Consider the following 18,041-nt stretch of genomic DNA (forward strand, 5'->3'; position numbering starts at 1 on the left):
AATTAAAGAAGTATTGCTACCACCTGGCTTTTGTTCCAAATTATGAATATAGTTCTAAATAGCATTATCTTCTCTGGTATATTCACATCTATATTTCAATGTATGAATGCTGTTATAACTTTCAGTAATAACCTATTACAAGTTTACCAAATTGTGGCATTGTATAGGTGTTAAAATGAACTATAATATGCTTTAATCTACATAAAACATTTGGTATGTTGGATTTTCCCTGCTCTCCCCTTGATAATGGTGCACCTCAAGAATATTGTGCTTTTGTGCTGCTCTGGTGGTAAGGCAGCTTCACATAGCTGGAGGAAAGAACACTTAATAACCGAGCTCCATGCATGTGAAAGCCAACAGCAATATCAGAAATAGTGTTTATTTTATAATCCAGAAACTGCATTTTAAATGCTAGCATATGTTTATATGACAGTTCTATTAAATATAAAAGAGTCCCATTACAAGGGAAGTCCTTTGCATAGGCTTTTTATGTGGTCTAAATAGCATATCCAGCCCTGCAACATCTCACGTGAGACATTTTTAGAACCGTATTTATGTTAAAGCCATAACAAACTAGCAACTAGAAAACTATAATGGGCACAAGCGGCTAATAAAAATGAGATTGTTGAAAATTCTTCTTAATAGCAACTTAGGAAGTATCCTGATGAACCAAAGTCAAGGCTTGGTGTCTCTGGAAGCCTGCCACCCTGTAATCACAGACATTTGGCCACAGGTACTCCCCCTTTCCATCTTTGTTGCTATCTTGGCTCAAAGCTAAATGGCCAATGCATTTTAACATTGTTATTTGCTCTATTTTTCGTCCTAGTGCCTACTGAACCAGAGGTGCTCTGGAAAAAATTTTAAGATCATACTTCTTCCCTGCACTGATTATTTATTGGGTGATTCCTCTGCAGAAGGAGAGCAAATAGTTTGGAGCTGGTCAGAGGGCAAACAATACCAGCTTATTTGTGGGCTCTGTGTGTGTGTGTGCGCGTGCGCACATATCCACACGAGCTGCAGAGCTGCGTGTGTGTTATCTGTGCAAGGAATTGACACTTGAAATTTGGATCACTGCTTAGATGAACTACTCTGTTTAGACAAGCTGGCTAAATGAACAGGTCAAGTCCTTTATTTATAGAGTAAAACTATTTGATCTGGGGTAGATATCAGCTCCACAGGCGAAGATGTCAGGCCAAGATAATTTTTATGGCTGCATCTTGCAGAATTCCACAATGGTTCATGCAGCCCTTCATGTGAGCACACAAAATATTCCCACCAAAGAGTGGGCCAGTCAGTATGAAATGCTGTTTGAATCACTCTGAACCAGCATGCATTTATATAAACAAAAATGTAAAGGAATAGATAGAGATCACCTTAAATTTCTGAGCTAGTAGAAACCTCCTAATGAATTTTGCTCACCCATTTCCTGGTGCAGTGTTAGTGTAAGAATGGAGGCAGATGACAAAATGTTGTCTTTTTTTGTATACATACAGAGGTAGGAACCTTGTGCAGTACAATTTGGAAGATACTCACCTACTGTCATTATTTTTTGAGTAGTCCAAACGCAATTAATTGTTAGAGTTGGACTCCACCTTTAGGGTCAGTGAAATTTGCCTCTCATCCATGTGGAAATTTCCTTCACTACACCCCTGAGAATGGCCACCAGTCTGTTTTTTAACTCTTAGTGTTGGGAAGCACATGACCTTAAAATTTGTCCAGCTTCACTTGTAAGGAAATTCTTTACAAGACAGTTCCCAACCTTCATATGCTTAATTTATGTAAGCCTGTCACTTAAATGAAAATGGCCACCCAGGAACAGCTGGCTTATTTTAGAAGTTTTCCATTGCCATTCTTGGAATTTCCCTCAGTGACAGAGAAAAATTATCAATGTATATGCATGTGTGTGTGTGTGTGTGTGTGTGTGTGTGTGTGTGTGTGTACTCATGTATTTTTCGTCCTGTGCTTCCTGTTCAACTCCCAAGCCTTTGTTTTGCTAAGTGAAGAGCCAGGAGACTAGATTGACTTTCCTTTGAAAGGGAAGGAGGCCTTTATGGAGGACCAGAAAGGATCTAGGAAACAGGATACAATGGCAAGAGAAAAAATAGAACAATTGCCTGAGGTTGCAGACTTTGAGAGACACAAGTGCAGGACCTGTAAAGAATTTTGCATGTGTGATGGCAAATTATTCCCTGCCTTGCCTTTCCAGAGATACAGTAAGCAATTGCAAGAGTATCAAAACAGGTACAAGGTAGGAAAAGTTATTAAGCACAGCTCTGTTTGTATTTGTAGGAATTCCAAATAAATGATAATACTAATAATTAAGACACACACAAAAAAAGAAGGTAGAATTATTAAATTATTAAAGCATGATATACAAATGTTGGAAATGTCACAGTAAAATCTATTTTCACAATTATGCATTAGTAATTATAATTAAACACGATTTAAAAAGTCAATTGCTTTTCAAGGCTTTGGAAGTTCAATGTTTTTAAGAGACAGCCTATTCGTTCAGTTTCCTTCAGGTCTCTGAAGACCTGATCCCCACTCAGCTTGCACCTCATTAACGTCTCTTATCTGGACAGGTCCAGTTCAAGGCACAAGACACCATTATCAATATCTTGTGAATTTGGAAAATATGAGTCCATCTTCCTGAATCTGGTTAACTGTGAAATGCTACATCAAATTGCTGAACCTGTGAACCGGGGGCCTATTTTCGCAGTGTGTATGTAGAACTGTGGGAACTCTGAGGAACTGGTACTGGTAATTAGGGGCTGCCTGAAAAACACAGCAAATTGTGCACGGATCCTAGAAAAGCCTCCAACACTCTGAGACTGGCCCTCAAGTTTGCAAATTCAGAGGCTTGTTGCTGTTTGCAGCTTGGAGTTGATCACACTCCAAGAGACTGTCTCATATTTTCAAATTCACAAGATATTGACATGTTAATTAGGATATCTGTGCTGTAGGTGCTGTCAATCTCTGATCAGAATATTTGCAAACTATTTGTGTTCCACGAGGGAGAATCCACGTAGAAAGAACACTTGGATGTAGTAAGGGAGGTGATAAAGTTTATTAAAGATAAGGGGAAGGCATTTATAAAAACAATGGAGGTATCATCTGGCTAGGTGGGCCAGGTGGGATGGAGAAGCAGGAAAAAGGGGGGAGAGGTGTTGTCTGTTTCAAGGCATTTTAAACTGCAGATAATCTATGGGTGGGGAAAGATTTGCGCAGTTCAATGGGGTCAAGCTAGGGTGATTGACAGTTACTATGCACATAAACTTAAGCTAGCTCTTACACATTTTAATCATACGCATGGGGTGTGATTAATATTCATGTTTTTTTTTTAATTTGAGAGATTATGGAGGACGGAATCACTCCATGGCTTCTTGTCTTACAATTTACAACTGCAAAGGGTAGCACTGGTCTGAAACAAGGATGTTAGCATGAAACATGGGGTCTGATGGGTCCCATGGCCTTTTTCCCTATTTTTAACCTGCCTCATGAACACTCTAGTATAAAGCTGCTGGCTGTTCATTCAGTAGAAAAGTGATATGGAAAAGCTCCTTAGAACTTCGACGGCTATTTGTGTGTGTGGATGAGAGAAAGCAGGTTTAGGAGAAGCATACGTTGTTATAAATCCACTTCTGCAAAAGCTAGAGTTTCCTGCTGAGAATAAGTTGAAATCTTGATTGACCTGAGTTTCTACGACTTCATTTCGGCTCCAGGAACATAATGGTTCTGTGGTCCTTTGCCAAACACTAATCCATCTTTCACTTCTGTCCATACAACTCTTCTTTTGCTATGTTAATGTACTGATTTGCATAGTCAGATAGCCCATTGTAATTTTAGCCTGGGAGACATGTTGTTTTATGTTGTGGTTTATAATAGTCTTCCTTTGGTTTTCAAAAATGTTTTGTTTTGTTTTGACAATGTAACGATTCAAAAAAATTTTTTGTTTTCACTTTGTGGACAGTATTTTGTACTTTATAAAACAAAACACGAAGGAAAGGAAACAGCTATTTGTAGTGCCATCCTTCTTCCATTCCCAACTCCAGGAGTAAAGTAACCTGTCATCCTTACACACACACACACACACACACACACACACACACACACACACACACACGTCTCTAAACATATGCAAACATGCTTTAAAATGAGCATATTTGTTCATTAATTTGTAACTTGACTCTTTCTATTTCATGTGTTATAGGCAGCTCTCCAGGTTTTCCCTCTCACTTATTTTTCATAGTGTAAATATTCTTTCTTGCTCCTTTTCATTAATTTATTTAGTTACTTCTTATCAATGGGCATTTCATATTCAAATTGCTTCTAATATTTTGTCCCCATATAAGATGCTTCAATGGACATTCTTGTATAATCATCTTTTTTCCTAATGGGAGAAATTCTAAATGTGGTGTTACTAGGTCAAAGGTTATGTGCAGGTTGTATTTTAATGGTATTTCCAGACTTCCTTCTTGAAATAAACCAATTCCCCCATTCACTAACTTCCTCATATTTTCAATTGCACTGGATATTATCAATCTTACTAATTTTTGCCATTCTAACTGTATTAGTCAAACTCTTTGTCACTGTGACAAATATTAATTTACATTGGTTCATTGTTTTAGAAGGGTTAGTGCATATCAGCTGGCTCTATTGTTTCTGGGCTATGGTGAGGCAGAATATCATGGTCAACAGATGTGAAGGGATACAAGAATGGGCATGGTACAAGATATCCTTCAAAAACAGTTACCTACTTCATGCAAAGAGGCCCCATCTCCTACATTGTGCCACCTTCCAATAATGCAGCATGTTATGAACCCATCAGGAAATTACTCCATTGAGGCAAGCAGAGCCCTCTTGATCCTATTACCTCTTGGTGAGTGGATCTGCCACCTGGTGACAAAGCCTTTAAGACATGAGTGATTTGGAGGGTCACTTCATATCCAAACCATAACACTGACACTTTTTTTTTTAACCTTTGGTTATTTGCACTTCTTTGAAGATATTTTTATCAGTAATATCCTTTGTCTGCTTTCTCTTTGGGTAGGTTTTAATTTTTAAATTAATTTACAAATGTTTTCATCTACATTTGTTGTTTTCTTCTCCCTTCCTCCCTCACCTTCTCTTTCTATCTCTTTATCTCTCTTTGTATTCTTCTCTGCCTCCCTTCTTCCTTTCTTTCCTCCTGCCTCTCTTCCTTCCTCCTCCTCTTTCTGTTTTCTTTCTCTCTTTGAATTTCTTAATGGTGTCTTTAGCTATATATCTCAAGTTTTTATGTGGCAAAACAAATATGTCTGTCTTTTTTCATTTGTTTTTCTGAATTTCTATCTTATTAGGAAAGTCTTTGAAGTCTCTTCACTTTATCACCATCACTTTATCACTATCATTGCTTTCCTTAGAGGTTCAGCAATCCAGTGCTATGCATACACTAGGGTGATTTTGTTCACAATAAGGCTTCTGGGTCCTGTTTGGTTTATTATTCCTCCAACAGAGCATTGATAGGACTGGGGTTTGAACTCACAATTTTGTGCTTGCAAAGCAGGTGCTCTACTACTTGAGCCACACCTCCAGTCTGGTTTGCTCTGATTACTTTTGGAGATGGGGTCTTTTGAACTATTTGCCCAGGCTGGCCTCAATCCATGATCCACCTGATCTCAACTTCCTAAGTAGCTAGGATTATAGGCATGAGCCTCTGGTACCTGACTAGAAAGGTTTTTTGTTTTGTTTTTATAAAAACATAAAAACTATGAAAAATATTTTTGAAATAAAAATAATTATTTAATGTTACATCCTAGAATATTCTAGCAATCAAGTAATGGTTCTGGTCTATGGTTATCTTGCTCTACTTACAAGGTAAGGCAATTGGGGCTAATTGCTGTTGTTATAGTATCTTTCTAAGTGTTCATGATTTTTAAAGCTGTTCTACCAGATATTTAAATAAAACATTTCCAGCTTATTTCAGGCCCCCAAGTACTCTATCTTTGGACTTGAATTATGAGTAATGTTAAAGTAACCAAATGTTCTCTTATTTTCCATATAAGCATTAATTCCTTCTTAACCAAATTGGTTCTTGCTGGGAGAATGTTCATCTTGGTGGGACTGTTCTGATAGTGAGACTACTACAATGGATAATATCAACTCAGATGTATCTAATTGCATCTAAATTTAATTTCTAGTGAAAAAGTGATATAGTACCATAATAGTTTGGAGGAAATGCTAAATTTTGGCTTTTGTAGGTTTTAAGTTAACAAGTCTTCTAGAACACTTCAAATAACTGAAAACAAAAAATAAAGTTAGATATCACTATATGATTTTTAAAACTATAATAAGTAAGACGATAGGGTGTCAGTGCAAACAGAACAATAGAATAAAATAGTCTAGAATTTCAATAAAGGTAAGTCAATGGTGACAGGATAGTCTTTTTAACACAGGATGCTGAGACAAGTGGATATCTATGTGTGATAAATAAATAAGAAAACAAAACTTTGATTCTTAAGTTATACTATATGCAGAAATTAACTAAAAAATGAATTATGAACCCAAATGTGAAAACTAAAACTATATAACTTCTAGAAGAAAATATATGGGCAATCCTGGTGATCTTTGGTTAAGCTTGGATTTCTTACATGCAACACTAAAAGCATAATCCAAAAATGAACAAATTAATAAATTAGACTTCATAAAACTAAAAACATTATTTTTGAAAACCACTGTTCAATAATGAATAGACAACCAAGACTGGGAGAAAACCTTTGCCCAACATACCAAAAGTTCAGTATTTGGAACATATAAAGAGTTCTCAAAACTCAATAATGAGAAAAAAAGATCCATTTTCAAAAATAGGTAAAAGTTTTTAATAGATAGTTCTCCTAAGAGGGCATATGAATGACAATAAGTATTAAGAAAATGTGTTCAATATCCTTAGGGGAATGCAAATTAAAGCCATAGTAAAATAGGCCAGAGGTTCTCTGAAGAGGTCACTTAGATTTCTTGCTTCCCTGAAATTGACTTTCCCCTCCTCCCAACCTCCACCCAGCTGGCCAGCCACCCAAAGCCAGTTCTCTGACACCTCCTCACTGACCCTTCAAAGACCCCCAGTGTTCCCATTGTTTGCCGTGATGCCTGCTTCATGGCAAACAATGAACACAAGAACTACCCCCATTACTCTGAGTTCATTATCTGCAAGAGCAACCTGAAGCTCTACACCGCCTACATCCACCTATCCATGTCTTTCTACTTTAACCATGATGATGTGACAGCGAATAACTACCGAATACTTTCTTCCTCAGTCTCATAAGGAGGGTGGATATGCTGAGAAACTAGTAGACCTACAGAACCAACAAAGTGACCAAACCTTTAGGACATCAAGAAATCAGATCATGGCCAATGAATGCAATGCTGAATGCAATTGAGTTCATTACAGTTAAAGGAAAAAGAAAAAGGATGACTCAATCACTCCTGGAACAGCCAAAATGGCCAATGGAAAAAACAGATCCTCATGTGTATGACTTCATTGAAGTGTCATTACCTGATGAGCAGATGAAATTCATTAAACAACTCGGTGAAACCACTGAAAACAATTTACCTGAGGGTTCTGGAATCTGGCACTGCAAAGCACTTCTTTGCCAGGCTCACCCTGGGAACCAGTAATGTAGGAAGTTAAGCCCAACTACAGACATGTTTTCCCTACAGCAATAGGTGTGACTTACTCTGTCACAAGGCAGTGCATGCTCTTGAGTTTATCTTTAGCTTTTCTATAAGTTGTACCAAAACATTCATTGAAGTTCTTTTATGTGTATCATTCCTTTAAATATAATAATATAGTGTCCTTCCTTTCAATTACAATAAGTTACTGCTGCACACCGATTAGAATGGCTAAAATTTAAAAAGCTGACCATAACACCTGTTGGTGGTAAAATGACCTGTTACTCATTACTGGGGGCATATAAAATGGTACAATTAGTTTGGAAAACAATTAAGCAGTTTCTTAAAAAGCCTTCATTTCCTCCTTAAAAACCACACTAGATCTTGAAGTAAAAAGCATTGTTTTTCACATTTTTTTGGTCAAATAAAATTATTAAACTTAGCTTTCCATTGTCAGTTTAGGAGTGAGCTAGCATACTAAAGAACATTCTCTCCAATGAAAATTTGTACAAGTAGGTAGACTTCATTAATCTGGCCAAACAAGTAGGAAAGTGGGAGGGCTGGCCTACAGAACCCCTCTGCTTCAACACCAAGTTTTGGCAATAGTCCTGTATGTAACCTCAAGTGACAAGACTGTTTGCTCATTCTGTGGAAGGCATGCATTAGCTTCATGGGGTTCTGTGAAAATCTGCCCAAGTTTAGCTTTCCATGCACCAGTGTTAATGGCCACATGTCTCTTCCCGAGGAGGGCCTCTCTCTTTATCTGTTTCTGTGAGACTGTGTGTGGTCTCCTTGCATGTCTCTCCTCCCTACTTGACTTTCTTAACTATATCACGAAGTTAAAAATTGTTTTTGTTATTTTATTTATTGAATGGGATGTTCGAATTGCCTTCCTTAAAAGCAAATGGGTAGCATATTTTATTCCTCCCCCAAACCACTCCAATTATAATGAAGCAAATAAAATCTAATTACTTTCTACTTTTTAGTTATATTGCCGTCGATTTGCTTTTTTCTGGCTGGTGGCACTGCTCTCCCTGTCGTCCTCCTGCCAGCTGTTGTAAAGAAGCAAGTAATTTAATGATTTCTTGGAGTTAATAGACTTATTAGTGAGTAATGTCAAAAAGTGCATTGTAATAGAGTTGACAGTGTGTGTGTGAATATTTGATATTTTTCTCTCTAAAATTTTTTGTCTATTATGATCTCTAACAAACATTATGTGTTCAAAAAGTCTTGCTTATTTAACAAAATTTTTGTACGCTTCCAAAAATGTCTTGGCGAGATTCATTTATATTATGAAATCAGTAGTGGTCAATGTAACACATGAATTTCCCAATATTGGTTTTGGCCACTTTTCCAATCTTTGGATGAGAGAGCCATTGTGACCACACTATTTGCACTGAGAGAACATCAAAGACAAAGGTTTTAGAAATTCAGCTTCGGGTAAGACCCTGAACTTCTAAGAAAGTTTACTTTATAAACGATCACTAATCATCTGTGAGTTTGGTGTTCAACCTAATAAAACATGAAGCCAAGAATCATGAACCTTATCAACAATTACAATGAAACATGAAATTGTAATACAACAGGCAAATGAGAGAAAATGACCAAAACACTTTGGAAACGTTAGGCAAAAATATTCTGAAATGATCTAGTCAATTCTGCAAGGATATTAGGGAAAAAACCCCACTGCTTGTATCTTGTATCTCTGCTTCTCTATTACATTTTATTATTTTAGCCACAGAAAATAAACAGTCCCAAGACAGGGGAAGTTCTTTTTAAATACAAGTTGGAGAGAAACTCTTTTCAGTTCCTTTATTGTATCATCCTCTCTTTCCAACTCTGCTCTTACTTGGTGACTTCCTTATAAAGAGAAGTTATAAAATTTCCAGAATGACACCCACCTGTAGCAGCAAGATTTAGAGATGGGAGTATTTCCAGAAGGACAGTTCAGCCACATTCCCACTGACCTCTGGGGATAGAAAACAGACTCTTAGTGACAAAGTCAGGCAGAACCCCTTAATAATAGCCAACCAACCATTCAGGGGGGTCTCTCACTGACCTTCCCTTGCTAACCCATTGGCTTTCTTGTCCATGTTAAAAAACAACAATGATATTTGGGTAACTAATACTACCATGTGAGCTGACCAAGTAGGTGACAGAATGATACATCAAATTTGGAATAAGAGGCCAGAAGTAGAACTGGCAGGAGTCACAAGAGCAGCTTCAGTAAGAACAGACATTGACCTTGGCTCTTTTCATACTGCAGCAAACTCACATTCTTCTGGTTAAGGAACCATCCAGCAGTTATGGCATATTTTACCTGCAGAAGCTGAAAGATCTTCAAGAAAGACTTTAACTGCTCATGTCTTCTGGGAGAGGCCTGAAGGATGCTTCCTTTTCTGTGATTCTTGAAAGGACAACCACCATAGCAGGGGCTGGTGGTAGAGCTCCTTTGCTGCTGCATAAAGTCAGCACTAGACTTAGGATGCTGGTACTGAGGCACCCTAACCTTGGATTCTTGGGTTGAGACTCAGCCCAAGAATTCTTCATTGTATAGTCTTCCACATTTGTTACTAACGTCTGTCCTGCCCCCAAAGACAGCATGGGCTCTGAGAAGTTGCAAGGCAGGCATATCTCCATCCCCAAGAATGGAGCTGAAAGACACTTGCTATGTCAAATGAACACCCAGCTGGAAGAGACAGGCTTCAGATGACATAGGAAGTGGAGCTGGCATAAAAATTAGCAGTGAGTGTTGGTTTCTACCAAGTGGATCAAGCTGATGCTTGAGATGCCTAGGATTGGGTTGAGAGAAACATGGCATCATTTATGTGACAGGAATTCATCAGAACCTATCCAGGTTAAAAGGACCACTCAGTATTAAAGAAGGAAGAAGGACTCTCGATTAGGACCTTTCATTTTAGTAGTAGCTCCCACTTGAGGGTTTTCTACATTTCACATGCTTTACCTATATTTTCTCTAATCCTAGGTAGAAATACATTCATTCTTAATAAGTAGAATGAATACTCTGTGCTGCGTTAAATGGTTAATTATGGAGCTGTAGCTGAGAAAAAAACAGATAATACTTGCTTTGGGGAGATTACATTCCATCTAAGGCAGCCCCTTCACGTCACAGATGGTGAAGGTAGGACCCAGAATAGTTAACTAATTTACCCAAAGACACATAGCCTGTAAGTAATAGAGCTGAGGTAGATTCAACCCTATTTCCTCTGACCTAAGTGGCATAATCAAGAATCTTCCACAGTTTATTTGTTTCACATAAATCTTTTAAAAACATCCTTGATGTAATTATCACTGTCATAAGCCTACATTTGGGTGTTAGACATCGCTATTCCACAGTTGATGAGTCATTTGCTAAGTCATCCACCTGCTAGACCATCATCCCTCTGCTGAGAGTGGGTCAGGAATAGGATGAATGAGATGTGGGGGAGAAGGCATGACTGCTGGTCCTGGACAAAAACTCTGCCTTCACCACCAAACAAGTTACCTCCCTCTGCCTCTGAAGCCTTATGGGGCCAGGTTTGCTAGAATCTGTTCGGTGGTCTGTCACCACAGAGCCCTAGAAAAGCTCCACATTCTCTGATGAGAATACATCAGTGTAGATGGTCCACTTATCTTCCATCATTATCGTCTCCCTGAGTCTTTAAGGCTTCTTCTGCTGGACATGGCCATTGGGGACAAAGTCACAGAAATGGGACCTCAGGTTCTTATCAGGTCCTCAGGTGATAGGCCTGGATGTTTTGGGTTTGGTTTCATTTGCTTAGAAAGCTAATTATAAACCAATCTTTATTCTAAAGCCATTGGTCTCACCTAACCTCTGCAAATTTTTTTACAGAAAAAATATTGAAATATCTTCTCCCAAAGTGATTTGATAGATAAGAAATACCTTGTTATATCACAAAGGAAGGGGAGTGGGCTATAACACATGCACCTATTTATTCATTTATTGTAACAAAGTAGTGACAGTGTAAATAAATCCAGGTTGTATTAGTCAGGTTTCAGTAAAGGAGCAAGAATAATTGTATTAGTCACGGTTCTTAGAGGAACAAAGCTAACAGACTGTATGTGTAATTATAAGACAGGGGATTTACTAGATTGGATTACATGAACAAAACAGAGTAGTCCAAGAATGGCCATCTGCAGTTTGGAGAGTATGGGAAACCATTTGCTGTTCAGTCCAAGAAGCTGGAAGCCTTAGAAAAAGTGGAACCATCAGTCCTAGTCCAAGATCGAAGGCCTAGAAGCTCCATGGAGAGTCCCTGGTATAAATTCACATTCAAAGACTAAAGAATCTCGAGTCTGACATCTACAAGGGATGGAAGCAGCTCTCCAAATGCACCCATTTAAGAAGAATCAAGCGGGGGAAAGTATATACAAGCTTCCTCCTGCCTTGTATTCCACTGGGCCTTTTCGATCATGCTACTCACATTCAGGGAGACTCTAACCCACTGAGTTTGCAGTCTCACATGCCAATTGTCTCTGGAAACCCCTCACAGACACACTAGAAGTGTGCTTTACCCATTACCTAGGTATCTCTCAATCCAGTCAGATCAAAATAAAGATTATTGTATCAGTTCTAGTGCATGGGACTTAATGCAGGGAATTAGATCTTATAAAAATCAGTGGAAAGTAGCAGAGTAGAGGTCAGGACTGGAGGAGGGCATTTGCTCTTAAGCTGACCCTGATGCAGCTGCAATCTACAGGTCAGGAGACTGTTGCCATCTCAGTTCACACCCAAAAAGCTGGTGATAGATAGAGGAACACAGAGTGTGGCCTTGCACATGGCAGTCTACCAGAGCTCGTAGTCATCCAGCATGGGTGCCGAAAGACAGTCTGTCCTACCTTTCCACCTTCCAGATCTCATGGAAGGGCTTCTCAATGGCAGGATCTAAATCATACTCAGGATGTAAAATTAGCTCCCAAGTTGCAAGAGTTCCAGAAATGCAGTGTTTAGTCTTCTAAAACTAAAATACAAAACAAAACAAGGAGATAACGATGGATGTGAATGATCATTAAATATTATCTGATACACATCTGTTGTTTTGTTAGACTAAAAGAAAACATTACTGCGTTACTTCCATACACTTGGTCCTAACAGAGATAATGCATCACCAACACAGGAAAGGCTCAGCAGCCTGAAACTACTGTCAGTATTTACAGATAATAAATTTGTTACTTCTGGTAATTCAGTTTCGTTCTTCATGAGAAGGAATCTGAATACATTGTTTTAAATTCTTATCTATACAGTATTTGTTATGGTTTTTATGAATTGTCTACCAAAAGGCTCATGTGTTGAAGACTTGGTCTCCAGCTAGTGGATCCAATCCTTTATAAGTGATTGGATCATCAGAGCTTTTTACCTAGTCAATGGAATAATCCATCAATGAATTCATAATTGATTGGCATTCATGGGAGGTAGGACCTGATTGGAGGAAGTAGGTTACTGGGATGGTGCACTGAAAAGGTATACATTGACTCCATTCTCTTTTTCTTTGTTTCCTAGTTGCCATGAGGTGAGCAGCTTCCACTGCCACATGCTCATTCTGCCATGATGTTCTGTGTCACCACAGGCCCATAGCAGTGGAGTCAGTCAATCATGGACTGAAACCATGAGCCAAAATAAATCTTTCCTCCTTTTAGGTTGTTTATTTCAGGTATTTTGTCATAATACTGCCTAATATGGATAAGTATTTTGATCTGTATTTGCCTAGAAGTAGCTTGAAAGTTTTGAGTGAAATGAACCTTGAGTTGAACTAGATACTTTAAATTCCATTAATCAAAGATACACTAAATTTTGTAATTAGTCTAATGTACCTATGTTGTATTGGTTAATTATGCCTTTGTTGATTAATTTTTTGCCTTTTATAACTAAAATGAATAATGGACATAAAGCTGATAAATTAAATTACTTAAATTTTCCTGTGGTTTAATTATGTTTTCCTCTGTGACTAAATTTTATATCTAACATACATATGTCAGAATATTTTTTTCAAGTATAAAACACAAAAAGACTAAAGTATTGATTCACATCACCTGGGTAATATTAAAGAAATTTTTGTGGCTTTGGCTTCCCCACAAAATAGACTCAGGAAGAAATTTTTGTGGGTGGGTTAATTGGTACATGTTCTTGGGAGAAACACTTGTGAGAAGTGAGCTACACTAGACACGACTGGGCAAAAAGGGCATTGGACTATGACTCAGTTTTCACAGAGGCTTCAGAGAATCTTCTAGAATTGAGATTGCCTTTCAGAGCTGTGCTGAGTACAGACAAGTAGGTTGACTCTTGTCCACCTGTCTTGACAATGCTGCATGTGGGCTTCACCCAGACAACAGGTATCATCCTGAGTGAAGCAACTCGTATACCACAGGCAGTGTCCACAGAGGAGCTCATCTGTGGGCTGTCTAAAATGAGCATCTCAGCACTGAACAGGAGTGTGACTGGGAAACCACCACACTCAGGGGACTTCTTTCTTTGAGTGAAGATACCCTAAAAGAAACCTAGAGCCCAACCCTGCTCTACTTAAATAATATTTGCTTGGTATTATTGATAATTACACATTAGACTATGGTATAGCGTCTTGTTGAGTTTTAAATAATAAAAACATTCAGATTAGCATGTATCTACAATGAAATGATTGTTGATGCTGAATGCATAGAAAGAAGAGTGTTTATTTCTCAAGAGTTTTATTTTTCTACCTTACAACTGTCTTCTAGAAATTTAACTTTGATTCTGTGTTGCATGAATTACAACTATTGTGAGTGTTCTCTTGTTACTTTAGCATAGCATATGGGTAGCCTATTTTCTAGGCAGCTTTAGTTATCTTGCATGAGAAGAGATTGTATTTTTAATCTAATGTGTCATACTGTTTTGAAAATGAAATTTTGAATCATTACAAATGCCTACCTTTATATGTAATATTAATACAACAATGAACAAGGTTCAACAGTTTTTTACATGTGTACAATATTTATGTTTTATTAGCATATATTAGTTGTACAAATAAGGGGCTTCATAATGACATCTCCATATATGCATATAATGTACTTTGATCATATTCATCCCCTCTATGATATTACCCTTTCTTTTCCCACCTCCCTTTCTCACTGTTCCCTTTCCACATCCCTAATAGTCCCCCTTTTACTTTTATGTCTTCCCTGCCACCTAGATTGTACATATGAGAGAAAACATGTGATATTTGCTTTTGTGAAACTGGCTTATTTCACTTAAAATGATGATCTCTAGTTCTATTTGTTTTCCTGCAAATCACATAATTTTGTTCTTCTTTATGGTTGAATAAAACTCCTTGTGTATATATATATATATATATATATATATATATATATATACCATATTTTATTTATCCATACATCCACTGTTGGGCACCTAAGCTGACTCCATAACATGGCTGTTATGAATAGTGTCATAATCAATACGGTGCACAGGTATCTCTAACGTACACTTTGATTCTTTTGGGTGTAGACTCAAAGGAGAGGTATAGCTAGATCATACAGTAGTTCTAATTTTTTGTTTATTTTTGATGAACTGCCATAATAATTTCCATAGTGGCTAGACTAATTAACCTTCCCACCAACAATGTGCAAGGATTTGTTTTCTCCTTATCCTCACCAGCATTTTTTGTTGTTCACTATTGATGATAGCCATGAAATCTCATGGTAGTTTTGACTTCCATTCCCTGAACACATTTCCACGTATGCATCAGCCCTTTGTACTTTTCATTTGAAAAGTGTCTGCTTAGTTCATTTGCCCATTTATTGATTGGATTATTTGGGGTTTTTTTGTGTTTTTTTTTTTTTTTGTTTTTTGGTTGCTTTATACAACAATGAACTCTCTTTTAAAAAAAAAAGGAGAATTAGAGGGGGATTCCAAGATGGTGGCTAGAGGGAGGAAGCAGAAAGCAAGCTTCCTATAGTGAAATCTTGGAGAGATGCTGGAGACACACTTTGCAGGCATAATCACTGAGAAAAGGCATAACTTTGACCCCTCCACACCTCCAGCCAGCGCAGAGAATCTCCACTTCATGTTAAACGGAGAAACAAGGAGGGCCCCAGGGCCGCCAGTCGCTGGCACCCAGACGGCTTGGGAAGCCGCGGACCAGGTGAGCTTCACAGTACCGCAGTACTCCCACAGATAAGCCTGGGCCAGAGCAGCATAGCCCCCTGGACAGACTGACCTCCACCAGGGGAAAAAAAGAGAAACTGAGTAATAAGCAATAAGAGCAATAAAGACATGCTGGAAAGAGGGTGGGGCGCCCTGAGCTCTGAAGATTGGGGGAAGGGAACCCTTCCTGGGACTGTAAATAAACAAGCCAGGCTGCCGGAGAGGCTCTGGTGGAAGCGGGGGCAGGGCGCACGCCCAGCAACCAGGAGCGGGAAAGCTGGTGAGAGTGGCAGAGGGAGGAAAACAACACAGGAGAGGAGGGAAGACCCACTTCCCACATGAACTGTAAACAAACATGGCGGCTGGCAGGAGCAGAAGCACCGCCCAGTAAGCAGGAGCAGGAAAGCTTGTGAAAGTGGCAGTGGGAGGAAAACTTCACAGGAGAGGGGGGAAGACCCACCTCCCACATGAACTGTAAATAAACACACAGGCCTGACAACGCAGGTGCAGTGTCACCTTTCCCAGTGCTTGGAAAAGGGAAAGCCTGTAGCAGAGGCTCTCACACAGGAGAACTCTGAACAAACAAAGCCTGCGGGGCCAGGTGAGTGCTAAGCTCACCCCAGAGATCTGCATAAACAATGCCTTCAGCAACAGCAGGCTGACAGCAGCGGGCAGGCAAGCCACAGCTGCAAATACCACTCTCAGAACTGTCTCCAGACACTATTTTTGCTTTTTCTCCCTACCTTTGATGAGAGAACAAACGAATTACACCTGCAAGCAGAAAAACTTACTGAAACTGTATTGCATTTGAACTTGGGACACTAGGTGGGTTTTGTGTGTGTGTGTGTGTGTGTGTGTGTGTGTGTGTAGTTTTGTTCTACTTTATGCGTCCCCTTTGATGAGACAACTACAGAATAACATCTGAGGCACCATATCCAGGATTGGAGACTGAGACGGACACCCAAATTATTAAGACGGAAACTTCATTGCATTTGAACTTGGAGGGTTTTTTGTTTTTTTTTTTAATTTTCTATTTTCCATTTTATTTTAATTCATTTTTAATATATAGATATTTCTTTCATTTACTTATTTTTTATTTTTATTCCTATCTTAATTTTTTTTATTTTTGATTTTCAATCCTATCTCTGTCCCTCTAATGTCTGTTCAGCTTACTGTCAATTATTACACTAACGCTCCCTGTTTATACCTTTGAAACTTTCTTGTCTGAAACCTTGTTCTGCTTTCACCCTCTTGTCTGTGTATTTGTTTTCCCCTTTTCTTTAACTTCTTGCTTTCCATCTCAGCCCACCCTTCCAATCTAAATATTACCATTGTTATTATTAGAAGCTAGAAAATACTTAATTGCACAGAGTACAGGAAAAGTAACAACACCAAAGACAATGACGGGAAGACAGAAAAAACAGGGAAACCAGTTTCCCCACAGCAAAAAATTAATACAGGAGCCAGAGGGGAATGAAGAAAACAGAAACTCAAATCCAGACTCCAACAAAATGAAGATAAACTGTGCCAAAGGACCCAATGAAGCCCACAAGAATAATTTAAAAGAAGACATACTACAAGTACTCAATGAGAATTTTATAGAGATGATATTGGATAGGGTCAACCAAAATGTACAGGAGACACTCAAGAAATTCCAAGACAACAAAAATAGAGAATTTGAAAAGGCAAAAGAAGAAATAAAGGAAACCATAGAAGCACTGTATAAACACCAAAGTGAAAGAGTGAACACGATGAATAAATGGATAAATGAACTCAGGACAAAAATAGACAACATTAAAGAGGAAAACAGCCAGGATATGGAAAACCTCAGAAAAAAGAATGAAACAGAACTGCAAAACAAAACGGAAGGCCAATCCAGCAGAATAGAACAAACAGAAGACAAAATCTCAGAACTTGAAGATGAAATGATAATTAAAGGAAAAACTGAAGAACTATTAATTAAACAACTCAAGACCTGTGAAAAGAAAATGCAAGAACTCACTGACTCCATCAAAAGACCAAACTTGAGAATCATGGGCATCGAAGAAGGAGAAGAGGTGCAAGCGAAGGGAATGCATAATCTATTCAACAAAATAATAACAGAAAATCTCCCAAATCTAGAGAAAGATATTCCCATACAGATGCAAGAGGCCTCCAGGACACCAAACAGACCAGATCAAAATAGAACTACCCCACAACATATCATCATTAAAACAAGTTTAGAAACTAAGGAAAGAATATTGAAGGCTGTAAGAGA

At 38.3% G+C, this 18,041-nt stretch overlaps 1 long non-coding RNA gene across 8 annotated transcripts in view; it reads right to left on the reverse strand.

The window, feature by feature from the left end:
* Positions 1-8,641: 8,641 nt before the first annotated feature.
* Positions 8,642-18,041, reverse strand: part of LOC141423350 (uncharacterized) — a 90,182-nt gene continuing 80,782 nt past the window's right edge. For all 8 annotated transcript variants that reach the window (XR_012448155.1, XR_012448153.1, XR_012448148.1 and 5 more), the window contains 2 exons: positions 12,508-12,629; positions 8,642-9,616 (listed from right to left, as the gene is read on the reverse strand). This is a non-coding gene — a long non-coding RNA (uncharacterized lncRNA). The remainder of the gene's footprint in view (positions 9,617-12,507; positions 12,630-18,041) is intronic.

This window comes from Castor canadensis, chromosome 1 (genome assembly GCF_047511655.1).
Source record: "Castor canadensis chromosome 1, mCasCan1.hap1v2, whole genome shotgun sequence".
Taxonomy (NCBI): Eukaryota; Metazoa; Chordata; class Mammalia; order Rodentia; family Castoridae; genus Castor; species Castor canadensis.